The following is a 19,809-nucleotide window of genomic DNA, read 5'->3' as shown; positions in this document are numbered from 1 at the left end:
CCAAAAATGGAGATCAGACTCTTCTTTCAGATTAACTGAGGATATGAAGCAGAAAATGGGCAAAATATCTTTCCAGTGAAATGAGGAAGAAAAAGTAAAAGAAAAGAAAGCAGTAATCTATAGTTCAGAGTAGACCCCTAAAGTATGGGCATCAAATATAATATCCATTTTGGGTCCTTGTAGACTATCTCATCCCCCACCAAGTTGCTATTTGTCCCACATTCCTGAAAATTATAAAAACACTGTAGAAAACCTAAAGTTGTAATTGAGAAACAAGAAAACTCTGAAAACTGCTCAATAATCCTGGTAATTATCACTGCAAGGGGACTAGGTTCAACGGCAAACCATGCCTGGGATCTCACTTGGCCCAAATGATTGGTACTCAGTACTTTCACAGGTAGTTTATGGTACTTAGTAAATAGTTCTTTACTACACTAACTGGCAAAATAAAATGGTAAAATGAAATGCTTTCTAAGGCACTTTCCTTTCTTAAGACCTTTTATGTTCAAAGCTTTTGGAAGGATACACCACTTGATTAGATATATATAAATAAAATTAAAGAAAGATTCTGTCGTAGAGAACACATCCTAACAGTGACGTTTCTGATAGATGGCACCATGAAGTGGGTCTTTAGGTTTCTAAATTTATTTATCTTGATGGATAACTTAATATGCTAAATAAAAGCCCCAACTGGACACGTGACTTATACAACATCTGTTGAGAAAGACCACTTCTTTAACCTGATAAAAATGCAGTTTTCCCTGGATTTAACCTATGTGTTAAAGTTTGACCTTTAATTTCTTGCACAATGAGTCAGCATTATTTGGTGCTGCTAAGGAGTGTAAACGAATTTCCACACTTGCTGTTATGTAACCTGTAGCTTTATCTTCCCCCTTGGCATTCTCATAACCTTATATACAGTCTTTTGTGAAAAAGCACACACCCTGTGTGTACACCTAAGGTCTTGTTTATATTTGGTTGCTGTGGTGGTAACCACAAGAGCACTTTTGTGGTAGGTGTTGCTGTTTGCATCAGAACTCGAATTCACACTTAACTTCTATACTCCAGAACCTGGTAAACACAGTGAATTCCATGGGACTACATTGTTTTGTATGCAAACAGCATATGCGAACAGTCGACTCATTGGAAAAGACCCTGATGCTGGCAAAAGGAGAAGAGGGCAGCAGAGGATGAGGTGGTTGGATAACATCACCGATTCAATGGACATGAACTTGGATGAACTCCAGGAGATGGTGAGGAACAGGGAGGCCTGGTGTGCTGCAGTCCATGGGGTTGCAGAACTGGTCATGTGCTGAGTAACACGTTAGTGACTAAACAACAACAGCACATTGTTTTGTATGTAAATAGTGCCTCCTAGAATTTGATGACTTTTGTACCCTTAATGGAGGTATTCACCTCTTTGGAGAGAGCAAGTTGGGGGGCTTGCTCTGAGAAAGAGGCCACATTGTAAAAAATTTCTGAATGTGCTTGATATTAGTAGCTCAAGTCTTGCTAAAACGGTTGAGTTCTGTTCTCTAACAATTAATTTGTCGCTATTCATGACAGGAAAACATCTTGAAAGAAATCAGAATGTTGGACTTCCCTGGTGGTCCAGTGGTTAAGACTCCATGCTTCCCCTGCATGGAGAATGGGTTCAATCTGCTAATCAGGGACCTAAGATCCCACATAATGTGTGGCGTGGCCAAAAAAACAAAGAAATCAGAATGTTATTTAAAGCATATTATTTCATGAACATATAATACCCTACTCTGTCTAAAAGGTGTGAGTCTTAAAACAACATTTCCCGTATCAGCAGCTCGAAATATAGAGTATTGGATTAGTAGCCAGGGGATCCAAGTGCAGAAGGAAAAAGTTTTAATATACTGAATTATTCAGGCCTATAATCTCTTGGATTGTTATATAACATTTCACCCCACTCTTTGGAAATGTTTCCAAACCACAGAAAGTCTTCAGAATTGCAAATAAGTTACTGTGCCAACACGCTTCTGCCACTCTTTTGAGCTACATTGTCAGATGAGTTCCCTGAGCACAAATTATTATTTTAGGGACTAGATTCATGTGGTTGGAGACATCAAACTTTCAATAATCTTTAACACAAAAATCTGGGACCTCATTGCATGTGTTTATTTGGACATTTGCTAGGAGCTGTAGGACTGGATGTAGTGAAGAGAGTAAAGACAATTAAGAAACAGTTCTTGTCCTCAAGCTGCTCAAAGACTAGGATAGAAAACAGATACATAATCACAACCAGAAGCCAATATGGTTAAGATAATAAACAACACCAGTGCAAGGTGTTATAATAATAGCAGGGTTAGCAACTGACTGATGGAGCCTAGAAAGACTTGAACAGGTGAAACTGAAGCTGGAAATTATGGAAACTAAAGGTAACATTTAAGCCATTCAGAGAAGAGAAATTAAGACTTTCATGGTAGAGGTACAACATTATAAATGATAGAAACTTAAAAGATTAAAATCTGTTAAGACTATTAAGGCAATGACAATTTATATGGCATGGATGATTTAAAACTCGAAATACGTGAGGGGCATATGGAAGATGACAAGGCAGGTAGGATGAATCTTTGGTTTGGTGTACCTAGATGCCAGACAAAAAGGCTGCACTTCTCATGAGAAACTGGAAGCCTTTGAAGAATTTTTTGAGCAGGGAACTAGATACATAATTAAAACTTTATTTTAACAAGATAATTCTGGTGGCCATATTTAATGAACATCTATCAATTTTCGGTTGACTCCACCACCCTTGGTTTCAAACACCGAACCTTCCTTACTCCTTGTGATTCCAGTGGGGTGGCAAACAAAGGTGTCCACCTCTCCATCAAACAAGGGCCTCTATCTCTCTACCATGAGGTTGGGCACAAGGCACAAGCTTGCTAATCAGACTGGCCTAGGAGTGGACCATGGCCCAAGATAGCTTAATATAAATCTTCGGGGGTTGGTATGACCACATCTATACTAGTGGTCATAATGTTTTTTCTCTGCATTTTCTATCCAAAAGGCTCATTCATGTAAGCCTGTGGTTCCTTGGCTATCTTTTGTCACCACTGTATGAACAGAACCTGACCAAGGAGGCCATCGGTGAAAAAAGTAGAGCTGAGGGATAGAAAGAGAAACAGAATTCTGACAGCACATTTGAATACCTGTCTCTAACTATGCTTGGAGCCAACTCTCTCCTTTAGTATTTTTTATTTAATAAAATCTTTTTCTTTTATTTCATAAGCATAATTTGAATCTGGTTTCTGGATTTGTAGCTGAAAGTGTTCTCATTAACGTAGAGAATAAAAGTCAGATAAGAGTGGAAGAAGAGAGATGCACTTATAGAAATTAAAGTAATCTACATGAGTGATGATAAGGGCCTGAACTACGACAATGGAGCTAAAGAAAAGGGGCTATATCCAAATATATGAATCCTGAATGGGTAAGCTTCAATGACTTATTAGATGTGTGAGGGAGGAAGGGGAGAGGAAGAATGAAGAGTGACAGATGTTATCCATGAAACACTCTCCACCATAACTTCTAGGCAAGTGAAAAGTCCCATTCTTCACTAAACTGATTGAAGAAGCAGGATATGCTTTAGTTTTCCTTGGGGTTCAGTACAAGGAAACGTATATAGTTTATTGCACCCTGGTGAATAGCCAATGTGAAGAAACAGAGGCTATTGTATGCATCTCCTCCTCGATACTCCAGGAGTCAAGTTCCACGCTTAGTGTAATTACTCAACATGGCAGTTGATTTTCCTTCGTCTAAAAGCTGGGCACTGTCAGATGTGACCTGCCAGCTAAGCTGAGCGCTGGAAAGGATGAGGATGACTCACTGTGCTCTGCTTCTATGCCTGCCACTGCTTTAAATGGGATAGAAACTTAAACCCTCATCTTTGAAGCTAGTCTTTGCGGGTAATTCTTGAGCAGAGCCGTAATTCAATCTCCAGGTCCCAGAGGTACACGCGATAGTTGTTTCAGAGAGACGATGCCACATCTGTGCCAGAATGTAGTTGGAAAAGGATCTTGTGTGATTTGTCCAATATGATGGAATGAAAAAAAAAAAAAAGACTGAGCAGGTGCTTAAAATAAATATATGTTAGTACTTTAAAAAGAAGTCAAATTATATGTCTAAATCTGTAACCTATAAAGAGCACATTCAAATTTTTATGTAAAGCTCCAAGATTTCAATATAAAGAGAATGAGCAGGAGGTCCCCTCATGATGAGACATGCACAATACACAGACTCGAGGAAACCTATTTAGCCTCATGGGCAATCAGATACACGCTATTGAAGCTAAGCCAAAGTACCATTGCATTGCTAATAACGAGGAGGCAGGAAATTAAAATGTTAAAGTGAAATTGTCCTTTTGGATTTGAGGATGTCAACATTTAACTTATGGTATTTAAAAACCATAAAATATCATTACTCTTTCTCAATATTCCTATTTCTAAGATTATATCCCGAGGATATTATTCAGCAGAAGAAAAAGATTTGTGCATAAAATGTGCATTATAGCATTCTCTATAATATCAAATATATTGGAAAAGTTTAACTGACCAATAATAGAGAGTGGATTACCAAAAATGCTGCCAAAAGGTATACAGGCACAATGTTATAAAACAGTGTGGAATATGGAAAATAACTTCTGAAATAAAGAAGCAGTATAGAAAACTGAACATATACTATATGAACAAAAAGTGTACATTTGGACAAAGACTAAGTTGACTCAAAGAAAACAGAAAGAAAGTAATGCATGTATTCAAACTTAATTTATGACTGAGATTAAAAGAAAGACAAAAAAGGAACTACTCAATAAATAGTGCTGAATGACACAGACAAAATCAATTCCAGGTAGTTAGAAACTTTAGTGTGAAATGTAAAATTGTCATACTTTTAGAAGATAGTCTAGGAGAATTTTTTCTGGCTTCAGGACAAGGAATAACTCCTTAAACCATACAGGAAAAGCATTTACCATAAAAATGATACAATTTACCTCATGAAAATAAGAAACTTCTGTTCATCCAAAGACACCCTCAAAACTACAAGCTACAAATTGAGAGGAGATATATGTAACACATATAACCCACAAAACACATATATCCACAAAGTATACAGACTACAAGATTTAAGCACTGGGTGAAAGTCATGAATATATGCTTCACAAATGAAGTGTGACTAGCCATTAAACAAACTCATCAATAATTATGCAATTTTATGTGACAATCACACTGAGATATGTTTCATTCTGGGGTTGGTATATATATACAATCCCTTCATGGATTACCCACTGCTCAGCTCTAGGAAGAACCATTCTTATGCACTTAAATACAAGTGTCACCCCCTTGAACCTGTGGAATGCATTGGCTCTGTTTCACAACCACTAAACTGGCAGAAAATCAAAAGTCTGCCATATCAGCAAGGATGTGGAACAATGAGAATCTCAGTCACAGCTTACTGACATGTAAATTGGTTCAACCCCTTTGAAGAACAGCTTGTCATTATCCAGGATGATTAATGGCAGGTTTAGAGGAGGAATGAGAAAGAGTGTTAACTAGTGACAAACAGAGAAATGAGCAGATATTAAAAATAAAACTGTGGAATGGCTCCAATAAGCATACGTTCCCCGCCCCCCAGATGTCTCTAGACAAAAGTGAGGAAAGCAGATCAAGACAGGATAGAAAAAACCATTAAGATAGATGGGGTTAAGGGCCAGGAAAGCACAGGTAAAGGTGAAGTTGAAATAATTATCCAGGGTATCCGTGTTAGTATACAGACTAAGTATATACCAGTGCACTATGACCTGTGGACCAAATTCAGCCCAATGACTTATTTTGTAAATAAAATTGTATTAAAACACAGTCATATCCTTTCATTCCTGTATACTCTATAAGCTGCTGCTAAGTCGCTTCAGTCGTGTCCGACTCTGTGCGATCCCATAGACGGCAGCCCACCAGGCTCTGCCATCCCTAGGATTCTCCAGGCAAGAATACTGGAGTGGGTTGCCATTTCCTTCTCCAGTGCATGAAAGGGAAAAGTGAAAGTGAAGTCGCTCAGTCGTGTCCGACTCTTAGCGACCCCATGGACTGTAGCCTACCAGGCTCCTCCGTCCATGGGATTTTCCAGGCAAGAGTACTGGAGTGGGGTGCCATTGCCTTCTCCGCTCTATAAGCTGCTTTGCTCTATAACAGTGAAGATGAAGAGTTGTGCAGAAACTTATGGCCTCTTAAGCCTAAAATATTTACTATCTCATCCTTACAGAAACATTTTGCTGACCCAAGACCAAAATATTAAGGAAAGATAAAAAAAAAAATTAGAGTGCTTGGTAAAATTTTTAAAATATAGTTTAGTGAAACAATGAAAATATTCTTGATTTCTATCATGGAAGAGAATTACAAAATTCATGTATACAAAATCAAGCTAAACTGAAAGATAGCAAGGTCCAAAGTGTGTTCATGCCAGTGGTTGCCAATCTGATATCCAGTTGAAACTAAATCTAGCAGACTTTTTGATCGTTAGTAAGCATAGTGGGCAGGAGGAGAAGGGGACGACAGAGGATGAGATGACTGGATGGCATCACCGACTCGATGCACATGAGTTTGGGTAAACTCCAGGAGTTGGTGATGGACAAGGAGGCCTGGCATGCTGCGATTCATGGGGTCGCAAAGAGTCGGACATGACTGAGAGACTGAACTGAAGCACAGTGGAGGGAATCCCACATGGTACAGTGGTCAAGAACCTGCCTGTCATTGCAGGAGACGTGGGATTGATCCCTGGGTTGAGAAGTTCCCCTGGAGAAGGAAATGGCAACCCACTCCAGTATTCTTGCCCGGAAAATCCCATGGACAGAGGAGGCTGGAGGGCTACGGTCCACGGAGTTTCAAAGAGTCAGACACAAATGAAGCAACTTAGCACAGCACACATGTGCAAGACAGTCCCCTCTGAGCCCAATTTGGTATGAAGCTGAGTGAAATAGGCCATTTTCTCAATGTATTAGCTGCTGGAAAATGAGCAAGGGTATATATGAGAGCAAGATCGAAAGGTATATCAAGGTGTTAACACATTTCTGTAGGAGGTGGCAAGTCATAGGAGGTTGGGATTAAATTGATTTGAATAGTAGGTTGGGAAGGATATTAGGAAGACAGCAGGACTCTGAGGATACTTCTGACCTCACCAAACCTTGGTTTTTCCATCTGTACAATGGGGAAAATAGTTGTATTTTCAATCTAGATCTATAAAGCACTTAGGATAGAATTAAATTCATAATAACTTCAGCTGTCATAGTTACTGTTTATATTTTGGCTAATGTAGTTTTTTGACAGTTTGATTTTGAATCATGAACAGAACTCCAATAGTTTAAAATGCTTGCATGTAGAATCCCAGGTAGATGCAATGGAATCAGCTACTGGACACTTCATTGCTATGAATCCAGAATGTAACAGGATTTAGTATGGATTTACTAAGCAAAATGCCTTTCTAAGCCAGATGCCTAAAACAGTCTTTGAAGCACCAAGGCTTTGGAGTCCTTGAGTCTATATTTATGATGAAGGGCTTAATTTACTCAGTTTTATGAATTTCCTATTTTACACTCTTGAAGGAGAATGCCACTAGTCTTTTTCTGTATGTTGACTGGGGTAAAAGAACTTATTCATGCACGTATCAGTGATAGCCCAGATTAGGACGCACATAAAAAGTATCTCTAAGGTCAGTCCACACTCAAATGATAGTTGAAATAAGAAGAGTGACATAATGTTAATTCTGATACCCTGTAATGTTGTACTGGGATCAAGTGGTAAGGAATGAATAACTTGCAATTCTATGGAGCAGGGTGGAGTATGTGTATATAGGTATTTCTAAAAATCCAAAGAACTAAAGAGCCTCTTGATGAAAGTGAAAGAGGAGAGTGAAAAAGTTGGCTTAAAGCTCAACATTCAGAAAACTAAGATCATGGCATCTGGTCCCATCAGTTCATGGCAAATAGATGGGAAAACAATGGAAACAGTGGCAGACTTTATTTTTGGGGGCTCCAAAATCACTGCTGATGGTGACTGCAGCCATGAAATTAAAAGATGCTTGCTCCTTGGAAGAAAAGCTATGACCAACCTAGACAGCATATTAAAAAGCCAGAGACATTACTTTGTCAACAAAGGTTCGTCTAGTCAAGGCTATGGTTTTTCCAGTAGTCATGTATGGATGTGAGAGATGGAATATAAAGAAAGCTGAGTGCTGAAGAACTGATGCTTTTGAACTGTGGTGTTGGAGAAGACTTTTGAGAGTCCCTTGGACTGCAAGGAGATCAAGCCAGTCCATCCTAAAGGAGATCAGTCCTGAGCATTCATTGGAAAAACTGTTGTTTATGCTGAAACTCCAATACTTTGGCCACCTGATGCGAAGAACTGACTCATTTGAAAAGACCCTGATGATGGGAAAGATTGAAGGTGGGAGGAGGAGGGGACAGCAGAGGATGAAATGGTTGGATGGCATCACCGACAAAATGGACATGAGTTTGGGTAAACTCCAGGAGTTGGTGATGGACAGGGAGGCCTGGCGTGCTGCAGTCCAGGGGTTCGCAAAGAATCGAACACGACTGAGTAACTGAACTAAACTGAAAAATCGAAGAAACAATTTTTGGCATTAGCTGTATGCTTCTTGAAATTTTGCAGTTTGTAGACTGCATTGGAAACCTAATTTCATATTTGGGAGGCAAGAATTCTTAGAAAATCAACTAGCTAATTCACAATAAACTTCCCAGTGTTCTTCTAGGACTTTGGACTTTTGAAGTTCATTTTTTTTTTTTTTTGAAAAACAGTTTGGATCACCCATAGATAACGTTAGGAGATTATAAGTGTTTATGTAGTTCATGACCCTCATTTATAAAACTAGTCTTCATATAGGAACATGAGGAAGAGAAAAGTGCCATTGCTCTTTTTTTTTTCGTCTAGGAATGTTGTATCCTGGCAGAAATACTCCCCAATGATTTAGAGGGAGGCTTTGATATCTGGGCTCAGGACAAATGACACTATTGCCTGAGGGAAACCATTTCCTATGTTCACACACCATTTGTTTCTAAATGTTTAAATTCCATGTTCTAAATTGTTATTCAGTGCTTTAAAGTCATAGTAGTCTGACTTCAGAGAGAAAAGAATTCTGGACTCTCAGGTTGTTGTACAACCCTTTTCAAAACTAACCAGAGCAGCTTTGAAAAGACCTTGGATTAATACCTACTTTTGTTTTATTCTTTGAAGGAGGGGGAACTTGGACAAATCATTCTTTATCCATCAGAAAACACACGAAAAACACACAAATTTATCCTTTTAGCATATTCTTGAAGTGTTACCCAATACATGCTAATCATTATTTATGTTGTCATAATACATAAGAACTGAGACTAAAACAATAGGACACAAGAACAAAATATTTTAAATGGCATGAACCTCATATTTCCCAAGGGCAGCCATTTCTGGGTCAGTTTGAAAGTAATAAAAACAGTTTCTCAGGCTTTTATTATTTATCATATTGCAGGTCTACAGCCTCATCGAGGAATCATCCATTATCTGATGTCCTTTGGTTGTCAATGTGGTCAGTAATCTTCTGCTTCCTTTTTATATTTTTAAAATAATTTATTGAGGTGAAACTTTTGCAACATGAAATTAACCATTTTAAAGTGAAAAATTCAGTGAAATTTAGTCCATTCAGGTATGGTGCAGCCACCACCCTTTTCTAGTTCCCAACCATTTCCATCACTCCAAAGTAAAACTCCTTCCCCATTAGTCAATTTCTCCCCAGGCCCTGGCAAACACCAGTTCACATTCTGTCTCATCTGCTTCCCTTTTTGTGATCCATTACTTTTAGTGAAGGTTCATACCAGGCTTTTGCTGTCCATAAAGTCATCTGAGAGCACGTGGCTGCAGCCATTTACAGCTAAAGAAAGCTGATCCTAGAGCCACGGACACAATCACTCTTGGTCACTAAGCTGCCAATAACAAGCTACTGCTGCCTGAATGCTCTCCTTTCTCCTTGGTTACCCTACCTCCTGGGCATTGCATGAGTGCTACATCTCTGCTGCCATGGCTGACACAACGGAGTCTTCAAAAATACCAGTGATAATGTATCTTCTGGGTTCCTTAATGTACCAAAGCCACTGTGGGGAGAATCGTTCACTCTTCGCTCTTGTATTTCATATCATGTGAGTAATGGATATAAACCAAATACTACTGGAATTTCTTTGTGTCAGTGGGAGAATGACTTTTCATCAATTAAGAGTTTTTTATTAATTATTTTCCACCTACTCTCTCCTTACATTATGATGAAAACCCATGTTTGGGAAAAGGGGTGCTGACTTAGGAGCAAATCTCAGTAGCAAATGGCAAACTGTGATTCAGTTCAGTTCAGTCGCTCAATCGTGTCTGACTCTTTGCAAACCCATGAACTGCAGCACGCCAGGCCTCCCTGTCCATCACCAACTCCCAGAGTCCACCAAAACCCACATCTAACGAGTCAGTGATGCCATCCAACCATCTCATCCTCTGTCGTCTCCGTCTCCTCCTGCCCTCAATCTTTCCCAGCATCAGGGTCTTTTCAAATGAGTCAGCTCTTCGCATCAGGTGGCCAATGTATTGGAGTTTCATCTTTGTATCAGTCCTTCCAATGAATATTCAGGACTGATTTCCTTTAGGATGGACTGGTTGGATATTCTTGCAGTCCAAGGGACTCTCAAGAGTCTTCTACAACACCACAGTTTAAAAGCATCAATTCTTCGGCGCTTAGTTTTCTTTATAGTCCATCTCTCACATCCATACATGACTACTGGAAAAACCATAGCCTTGACTAGACAAACCTCCTTTGTTGACAAAGTAATGTCTCTGCTTTCCAATATGCTGTCTAGGTTGGTCATAACTCTCCTTCCAAGGAATAAGCGTCTTTTAATTTCATGGCTGCAATCACCATCTGCAGTGATTTCTGAGCCCAAAAAAATAAAGTCTGACACTGGTTCCACTGTTTCCCCATCTATTTGCCATGAAGTGATGGGACCAGATGCCATGATCTTAGTTTTCTGAATGTTGAGCTTTAAGCCAACTTTTTCACTCTCCTCTTTCACTTTCCTCAAGAGGCTCTTTAGTTCTTCTTCACTTTCTGCCATAAGGGTGGTGTCATCTGCATATCTGAGGTTATTGATATTTCTCCCGGCAATCTTGATTCCAGCTTGTGTTTCTTCCAGCCCAGCATTTCTCATGATGTACTCTGCATATAAGTTAAATAAGCAGGGTGACAGTATACAGCCTTGACATACTCCTTTTCCCATTTGGAACTAGTCTGTTGTTCCATGTCCAATTCTAACTGTTGCTTCCTGACGTGCATACAGGTTTCTCAAGAGGCAGGTCAGGTGGTCTGGTATTCCCATCTCTTTAAGGATTTTCCACAGTTTATTGTGATCCACACAGTCAAAGGCTTTGGCATAGTCAATAAAGCAGAAATAGATGTTTTTCTGGAACTCTCTTGCTTTTTCGGTGATCCATCAGATGTTGGCAATTTGATGTCTGGTTCTTCTTCCTTTTCGAAAACCACCTTGAACTTCTGGAAGTTCATGGTTCAAGTATTGCTGAAGCCTGACTTGGAGAATTTTAAGCATTACTCTACTAGTGTGTGAGATGAGTGCAATTGTGCAGGAGTTTGAGCATTCTTTGGCATTGCCTTTCTTTGGGATTGGAACGAAAACTGACCTTTTCCAGTCCTGTGGCCACTGCTGAGTTTCCCAAATTTGCTGGCATATTGAGTGCAGCACTTTTAGATTCAACCATCTCTGAATGTCAAAGCATTACTATAGACCTCAGTTGCTTGTGTGTGTATGCTTAGTTGCTCAGTCATGTCTGACTCTTTGTGACCCCATGGACTGTAGCCCACCAGGTTCCTCTGTCCATGGGGATTCTCCAGATAAGAATATTGGAGTGGGTTGCCATGCCCTTCACCAGGGGATCTTCCCAACCCAAGGATTGAACCCAGGTCTCCTGCAATCCAGGCAGATTCTTTACCATCTGAGCCACCAGGGAAGCCCTCAGTTTGTTTATCTGGTGCTATCTTCACTTAGAGTTATTCCCAGGAAGACCTTAGCCCTTCCTTTAAAAAGTGCTCCCAGTGGATCAACATGATCAGTACTCTGGACACATTTAGAATATCTGAACACTGGTGAATTTTAAACCTTGAGTTTAGGTTCAACCTGGAACTCTAAGTACAAGTATTAAACTTACTATCGGAGCAATAACAAACTTGTATGATTTTATAACTTTAATATAAATTGACAATAAATTTCTATAAAAGGGAAAAACTTAAAATAAAAAAGGGGGGCCTCCAAAAAAAGTAATAATAGAGCTCCAAATCAGGAGTTTTCTAGGTTTCTATACACATACACATTTATGCATGTGAGTAATAATAAATAATACATAATATATATTATAAGAGAGTGTGAATACTTTAATATTGATTTCCATTTATTTAAAAAGTCTCAAAAATATGCACAAACAAAAAATGAACAAGCATAAAAATCTGATAGTCTTATGAAACAACTAGTTTTTTTTTAAATGATTGTGTTCTTTTTAGAAAAATCATTTCCATTTCACTCACTATAGCAGGCCAGATCATGTGGAAATTCTCCTAAAATACAACTGAAAATGTGAGATAAAAATATAATAAGTAAGAGTTAAATGCACACTTGGCTCAACAAGAAGAAAAAAAATTCCAGGAGCCAAAAGAACAAAGAGGAAACTTATAATTGAGAAGTAAACAAACTGTTCCTGCCCTTGATAACGTGCTGCAGTGATAGCCAAAGGGCTTAATAACCCAGTAAGGAAAGCAGTCAAGGTTGCATGAAAAGGAGATAGGACTAAGACCTCACATCACTGAATGGCTGACATTCACTAAAGAATAACAGAAAAATATGCTCTTTGAATCACTGGATGGGGAGGCAACAGCATTACCAGCAGCTCCTTAGTCTAGGCTGTGGGTATAAAACCAACCTTCCCTCCTTGAGATTTCGTAAACAACAGTGTTTACTATTTCTCTGTGTTACAACACTTAGACTTGAAGCTGTAGTCCCTCCCAAATGCTAATGAAAGGAATATCAGAAAGATAATAATAAAATGTTTCTTCTTCCTATATAATACAGAGGAACAGATACAATTTCATGTCTTAAATTTAGTTGTGATAAAGTGGTAAATTGAGAACATTTATGAAAACATCTCGAAACGATTCTCTTTCCCAGTATGGAGATTTGAATAAAAATGAATAATCCTGCTCTATTTCATAACACATTCTTGGAAGTGTTATTTATACAACTGAGCCTTTTAAGACATTCAGATTCTGGAGGTTGCTCTGCTGTGTTTGTGAAATGAAACTTCAATGAACTTCTATGTATTTTCCCAAGTAATACTATTTGAATTGACAAATTATTTGAGGTTTCGTTGCTGGTTCAGAAGAACTTGAAACCATTTTTTACCATTTATTTGTAAAGACACAATATATCTGTGATTCTGTTGAATTCTTTGGTTAAATAAAGATTTGAGACTATTCATCTTATTTAAATCACCACAACATAATACAAAAAAAATGATAATTTTTAAAAGAATCAAATAAAACTCTAGAAAGGAAAAACATAGTCATTGAAATTAAAAGCTCAATTAATGCTCTAGCAACAGGTTAAAAATAATTGAATAGAGAATAAGTAAAATGGATTATGGATTTGAGGAAATTATGTTATGACGTATCACAGGGACAAGGTATGGGGATTATGAAACAGATATTTCAAGAACACAGACGGAGGAGAAGGTCCAATATATGTCTAACAGAAATAAATGCTGTCGCAAATATACATACTCTTTAGAAGAAGATAAGATTGTCATAAGCCTTCAAATTTTTAAATTCAATGCCTAATACATGTTTAGGACAATCACAAGAAGAAAAGACAGCATGAACAAAAAACAGAAGGAACTGCATTTTCTTAAGGCAGAGACTTAGGATATTTGAATTATCAGACACAGACTTTAAAAGATCTATATTTAAAAGACAAAACTGATCAGTGAAAAAGTTAGCTTAAAACTCAACATTCAGAAAACTAAGATCATGGCATCCGGTCCCATCACTTCATGGCAGATAGATGAGGAAACAATGGAAACGGTGATAGACTTCACTTTTTGGGGCTCCAAAATCACTGCAGATGGTGACTGCAGCCATGAAATTAAAAGATACTTGCTCCTTGGAAGAAAAGCTATGACCAACCTAGTTCAGTTCAGTTGCTCAGTCGTGTCTGACTCTTTGCAACCCCTTATGACCAACCTAGATAGCATATTAAAAAGCAGATTCATGGGGTCACAAAGAGTTGGACACGACTGAGCGACTGAACTGAACTGAACTGCACCACAGCACGCCAGGCCTCCCTGTCCATCACCAACTCCTGGAGTATACCCAAACTCATGTCCACTGAGTCAGTGATCCCATCCAACCATCTCGTCTTCTGTCGTCCCCTTCTCCTCCTGCCCTCAATCTCTCCCAGCATCAGGGTCTTTTCAAATGAGTCAGCTCTTTGCATTAGGTAGCCAAAGTATTGGAGTTTCAGCTTCAGCATCAGTCCTTCCAATGAACACCCAGGACTGATCTCCTTTAGGATGGACTGGCTTGATCTCCTTGCAGTCCAAGGGACTCTCAAAAGTCTTCTCCAACACCACAGTTCAAAAGCATCAGTTTTTCAGCACTCAGCTTTCTTTATAATCCAACTCTCACATCCATACATGACTACTAGAAAAACCATAGCCTTGACTAGACAGACCTTTGTTGACAAAGTAATATTTCTGCTTTGTAATGTGCTGTCTAACTTGGTCATAACTTTCCTTCCAAGGAGTAAGCGTCTTTTAATTTCATGGCTGCAGTCACCATCTGCAGTGATTTTGGAGCTCCCAAAAATATAAAGTCTGCCACTGTTTCTACAGTTTCCCTGTCTATTTGCCATGAAGTGATGGAACCAGGTGCCATGATCTTAGTTTTCTGAATGTTGAGCTGTAAGCCAACTTTTTCACTCTCCTCTTTCACTTTCCTCAAGAGGCTCTTTAGTTCTTCTTCACTTTCTGCCATAAGGGTGATGTCATCTGCATATATGAGGTTATTGATATTTCTCCCGGAAATCTTGATTCCAGCTTGTGCTTCTTCCAGCCCAGTGTTTCTCATGATGTACTCTGCATATAAGTTAAATAAGCAGGGTGACAGTATACAGCCTTGACGTACTCCTTTTCCTCATTGGAACCAGTCTGTAGTTCCATGTCCAGTTCTAACTGTTGCTTCCTGACCTGCATACAGTTTTCTGCAGCCATGAAATTAAAAGACACTTCCTCCTTGGAAGAAAAGCTATGACCCACCTAGACTGGATTTTAAAAAGCAAAGACATTACTTTGCCAACAGAGGTCCGTCTAGTCAAAGCTATGGTTTTTCCAGTAGTCATGTATGGATGTTAGAGTTGGAAATAGCTTATTATAAAGCTATATGTACTAATAGATACTAATTTTAGTATTCTAAATTTAGTAACTTTAGTATTCTAATATTACTCTACTATATATACACTAATATATGCTATTTAAGACAATATGATGTTGGTAGTTGGATAGACACAATGACCAGAGATATAACATAAAGACACCCTGCCCCAACACACATATTTTGTATGACATGTCATTCTATGACAAGGTAGCACGTCAAGTTATTGAAGAAAAGTAAGATGTTCAATGAAAGGAACTTGAAAAAATGCTTATCCACATAAAGAAGATTATCAATGCTGTGCTGGTAAACCAACTGTGTAAAAACAAAATAAAACAAAAAAGTCCTGATTTTCACTGGTTTGTAGCATTTGACAATTCCCATAATGCAAATACTGCACCCATGATTGAGTTTAATGGTTTCTTCCAGTAGTCATGTACGGATGTGAGAGCTGGACCATAAAGTAGGCTGAGTGCCAAAGAATTGATGCTTTTGAACTGTGGTGTTGAAGAAGACTCTTGAGAGTCCCTTGGACTGCAAGGAGATCCAACCAGTCAGTCCTAAAGGAAATCAACCCTGAATATTCATTGGAAGGATTGATGCTGAAGCTGAAGCTCCAATACTTTGGCCACCTGATGCAAAGAGCCGACTCATTAGAAAAGATCCTGATGCTGGGAAAGATTGAAGGTGGGAAGAGAAGGGGACGACAGAGGATGAGATAGTTGGATGGCATCACCAATTCAATGGACATGAGTTTGAGTAGGCTCTGGGAGATGGTGAAGGACAGAGAAGCCTAGCGTGCTGCAGTTATCGGGTTGCAAAGAGTTGGACATGACTGCGTGACTGAACAACAACAACAACCAATGTAAAGTCATCTGACTCTGAAATTCCTGAAAGGTTAACAATCAAGTTTCCTGAGCTAGTATGAGTCAGCTGTAGCACACCACTGACTTTCCTTCATACCCTGAAAAGTGAAAGTGCTAGTCACTCAGTTGTGTCCAAATTTTTGCGACACCATGAAGTGTAGCTCACCAGGATCCTCAGTCCGTGGAGTTGTCCAGGCAAGAATACTGGAGTTGGTTGCCATTCCCTTCTCCCGTGGATCTTCCTTTCCCACATTACAGGCAGATTTTTTACCGTTTGAGCCACCAGGGAAGCCCACTTCACACTATTCACAAAAATCATTCCCATATAAGCTTCAAAGGGAAAAATAGAATTTTAATGTTCTTAGTAGGAAAAGATATCAGCATATCTTTAGTCTGTGATATTTGGATAGTTTTCTTTTAAAAAGCGCAAAAAATATTGATTGTAAAAATAAAAGATTGATAAATTTAACTGTATTAAAATTAAGAACATTTTGATCATTAAAAATATACTGTATATGAAGTAAAATTTAGAGATTTATAACTGAGAGAAGACATTAATAATGTGATTAATGATCAGAATCAATTGTATATTTTTAAATATTACAAAATTATTTAAAATATGCATTCTAATAAAACAGTGCAAATCATGTAAACACACTTTTACAAAAACAAAACTGACTAATAAACATATGATGAGGTATTCAAGATATTTAGTAACCAAGGAAGAACAAATACAAATCCCAATGTGGTACCATCTTGTATCACTTTATTAAAAATTAAAAAGCCTGAGACTCAAATGCTAAAGAATATGGATACACAGGGTCATTTTTCCATTTAAGACAGAAGTGCAAATTGATATAACCACTGTGGCATTATATACCAAAGCTTAACATTCCTTTTCCGTAAGAAATATCAGATTTGATTCTAGATATATAGCCAGTAAAAATATATGCAAATATGTTCATACAAGCCCCCCCAAAACCCATTATCAATTCTGGATGAATAAACTATTATCAGAAAAGTTTATTACCCAGCAGTCAAAATAAAAAACTACAGTGATGTACATTACTATGGATGAATCCTATCAATATAACATGCAAGTAAGAAAAAGAAAAAAAGAGTCTATTTTTATAAAGTTAGAAATAATTAACATGTAGACACTTACACACACACAACCATATACATACCATTTTCTGGAATACATAGAGATACAATGGAAGTCAATCAAGAGAATAATGAACACAGGTTTCCTAATTTTCTCATCCAAGTAGGAGAGAAGGGACAGAGCAATGGACTGTAGGACCTACAAGTGTACATGTAGGTTATCTTCAAAGTATTTTGTGTTGTGTGGAGGTTTGCTAGTGCTTATTATGTTATTATACATAACCAATTATACAAACAATTATACTATTAAACAAGGAAAAAAGATGTATCTAAAATTCTAAAGGGATAATACCAGGGTCACAGGAAAAACAGAAGGCACACCTGGCTGAAGTTTTGAAAATGATGTAATGAAGGAATTTCTTACAGAAAGGTGGACAATCCACAAAGGTACTGGATAACCCAGAGCTTGCACAGGTGAAAAGCAGTGACTACTTCTGAAAGATTGAGGAGACAGGAAAAGTAAATGGTGTTTTCAGAGCCCAGTGAATAAAGCCAGCACTTTCAAGTGAGGAACACTCAACAAGGCCGGCAGTTATACAGGAAGACTCAGCCCTGTGAGAACCCTGCCAGAATGCCACTCAGTCATGGGAGAAGCAAGGGAGGAAGTGGCCTGGCCTTTCCCTCTTGCTGCACTCCATTCTCCTGTCAGCATCTCCCTCCCTTTCTTTCTGGTTGAGCCAAACCAGAAGCCAGAGGGCAAAAAGAGCCATGCCATGAGACAAGGAGATTAAATGAACCTGGAGTGGAAAATAGATTATCTAATAACATTGACATGCATACAAATATATATATTTTTAATTTACTTGGCTGTATTGGATCTTACATGTGACACTCAGGCTATCTAGTTGTGGCACACAGGCTCTGGAGCATGCGGGCTCAGTAGTTCTCTGCCACCGTGAGAAGGCTTGGCTGTTCTGCGGCATGTGGGATCTTAGTTTTTTGGCTGGGGATTGAACCCACGTCCCCTGCGTTACAAGGCAGTTTGTTAACCACTGGACTACCAGGGAAGTTCCCACACAAATATTCAAAGAAACATCCACCAACAATGACATGTTATGGGAAGAGGTGTAAAGGAGTTTAAAATGTTCTAAGTAAGATTAGCCAAGGAAAAGAGTAAAGGTACAAATTAATCTTAGAATTTAATAAGTGAAAAATATACATAATATTTGAAAAACTATTAAAATAATAAAAATAGTATAAAATTCCCCAAATTACACAGAGAATAAATAATTAATTTTTAAATTAATTTACATGAATGTACATTAAATGTTAAATTAATATTTAGTTTAATTTTAAAACTAAAAATTTTTAATCAATTTTTAAAAGAGAAAAGAAAAATAGAGCAAGTAACATAAAAGTATTTAGTAAGACGATAGATTTTCAACATAAATTTATAAATACATTATCTTACATGTCAATAAAATAAGTGATCTAATTAGAGAAAATCTGTTAAGCTGCATAAGTAAATAAAACCCAATAGTGCATCATTTAATGTGCTTAGTTGCTCAGTCGTGTCTGACTCTTTGCAACCCATGGACTGTAGTCCGCCAGGCTCCTCTGTCCATGTGGATTCTCCAAGCAAGAATATTGCAGTGGGTTGCCATACCCTCCCCCAAGGAATTTTCCCAACCCAGGGATCAAACCCAGGTCTCTTGCATTGTAGGTGGATTCTTTACCATCTGAGCCACCAGGGAAGCCCAAAGAGACATGTAATACATACACAGAGATTGTAAGTAAGAAGATGGAAGAATATATATTATACAAATTCCAATCCAAAGAAAAGCTACTGTGGCTATAATTTATCAGATGAAGGCAAAAAGCATAGACATGAATAGGGACATCTTATAGTGATAACAAGTTCAATTCACAAGTAAGATAAAGCAGTGCTAAATTGGCAAGTACATGATAGCCTTAGTAATGTAAGATACAAAGATTTGGGTGTTGTTTATTGCCAACCAGTAGAAAACTTAAGAAATGCACACCAAAATAAACTATAAGTCAAGGACAATATCACAATGGAAATTAGAAACTATTTTCAATTGAAAAAATGAAACTACTGTATTCAAACTTGTTGTCTTGTTGCTAAATTCACGTCCAACTCTTTGCAACCCAATGGACAGTAGCCTGTCAGGCTCCTCTATCCATGGGATTTCCCAGGCAAAAATAGAGTTACCATTTCCTTCTCTAGGGGATCTTCCTGACCCAGGGATTGAAACGGCGTCTCTTGCGTCTCCTGCATTGGCAGGTGGAT

General features: G+C 38.2%; 1 protein-coding gene and 1 long non-coding RNA gene across 3 annotated transcripts in view; one reads left to right on the top strand and one right to left on the bottom strand.

The window, feature by feature from the left end:
- The window catches only part of ALDH1A1 (aldehyde dehydrogenase 1 family member A1), an 86,268-nt gene that overhangs the window by 3,467 nt on the left and 62,992 nt on the right, over positions 1-19,809 (top strand). Inside the window, exons 2-3 of one of the 2 annotated variants that reach the window (XM_081505449.1) lie at positions 1,069-1,253; positions 9,538-9,594. The gene's annotated coding sequence lies outside the window, so the exon portion shown is untranslated. The remainder of the gene's footprint in view (positions 1-1,068; positions 1,254-9,537; positions 9,595-19,809) is intronic. The other variant, XM_081505448.1, reaches the window with a different exon arrangement.
- The window catches only part of LOC145511972 (uncharacterized), a 61,864-nt gene that overhangs the window by 34,349 nt on the left and 7,706 nt on the right, over positions 1-19,809 (bottom strand). The window lies entirely within an intron of this gene.

This window comes from Giraffa tippelskirchi, chromosome 1 (genome assembly GCF_054371585.1).
Source record: "Giraffa tippelskirchi isolate mGirTip1 chromosome 1, T2T-mGirTip1v1.2.pri, whole genome shotgun sequence".
NCBI lineage: Eukaryota > Metazoa > Chordata > Mammalia > Artiodactyla > Giraffidae > Giraffa > Giraffa tippelskirchi.
This window is presented reverse-complemented; position numbering and strand designations above follow the sequence as displayed.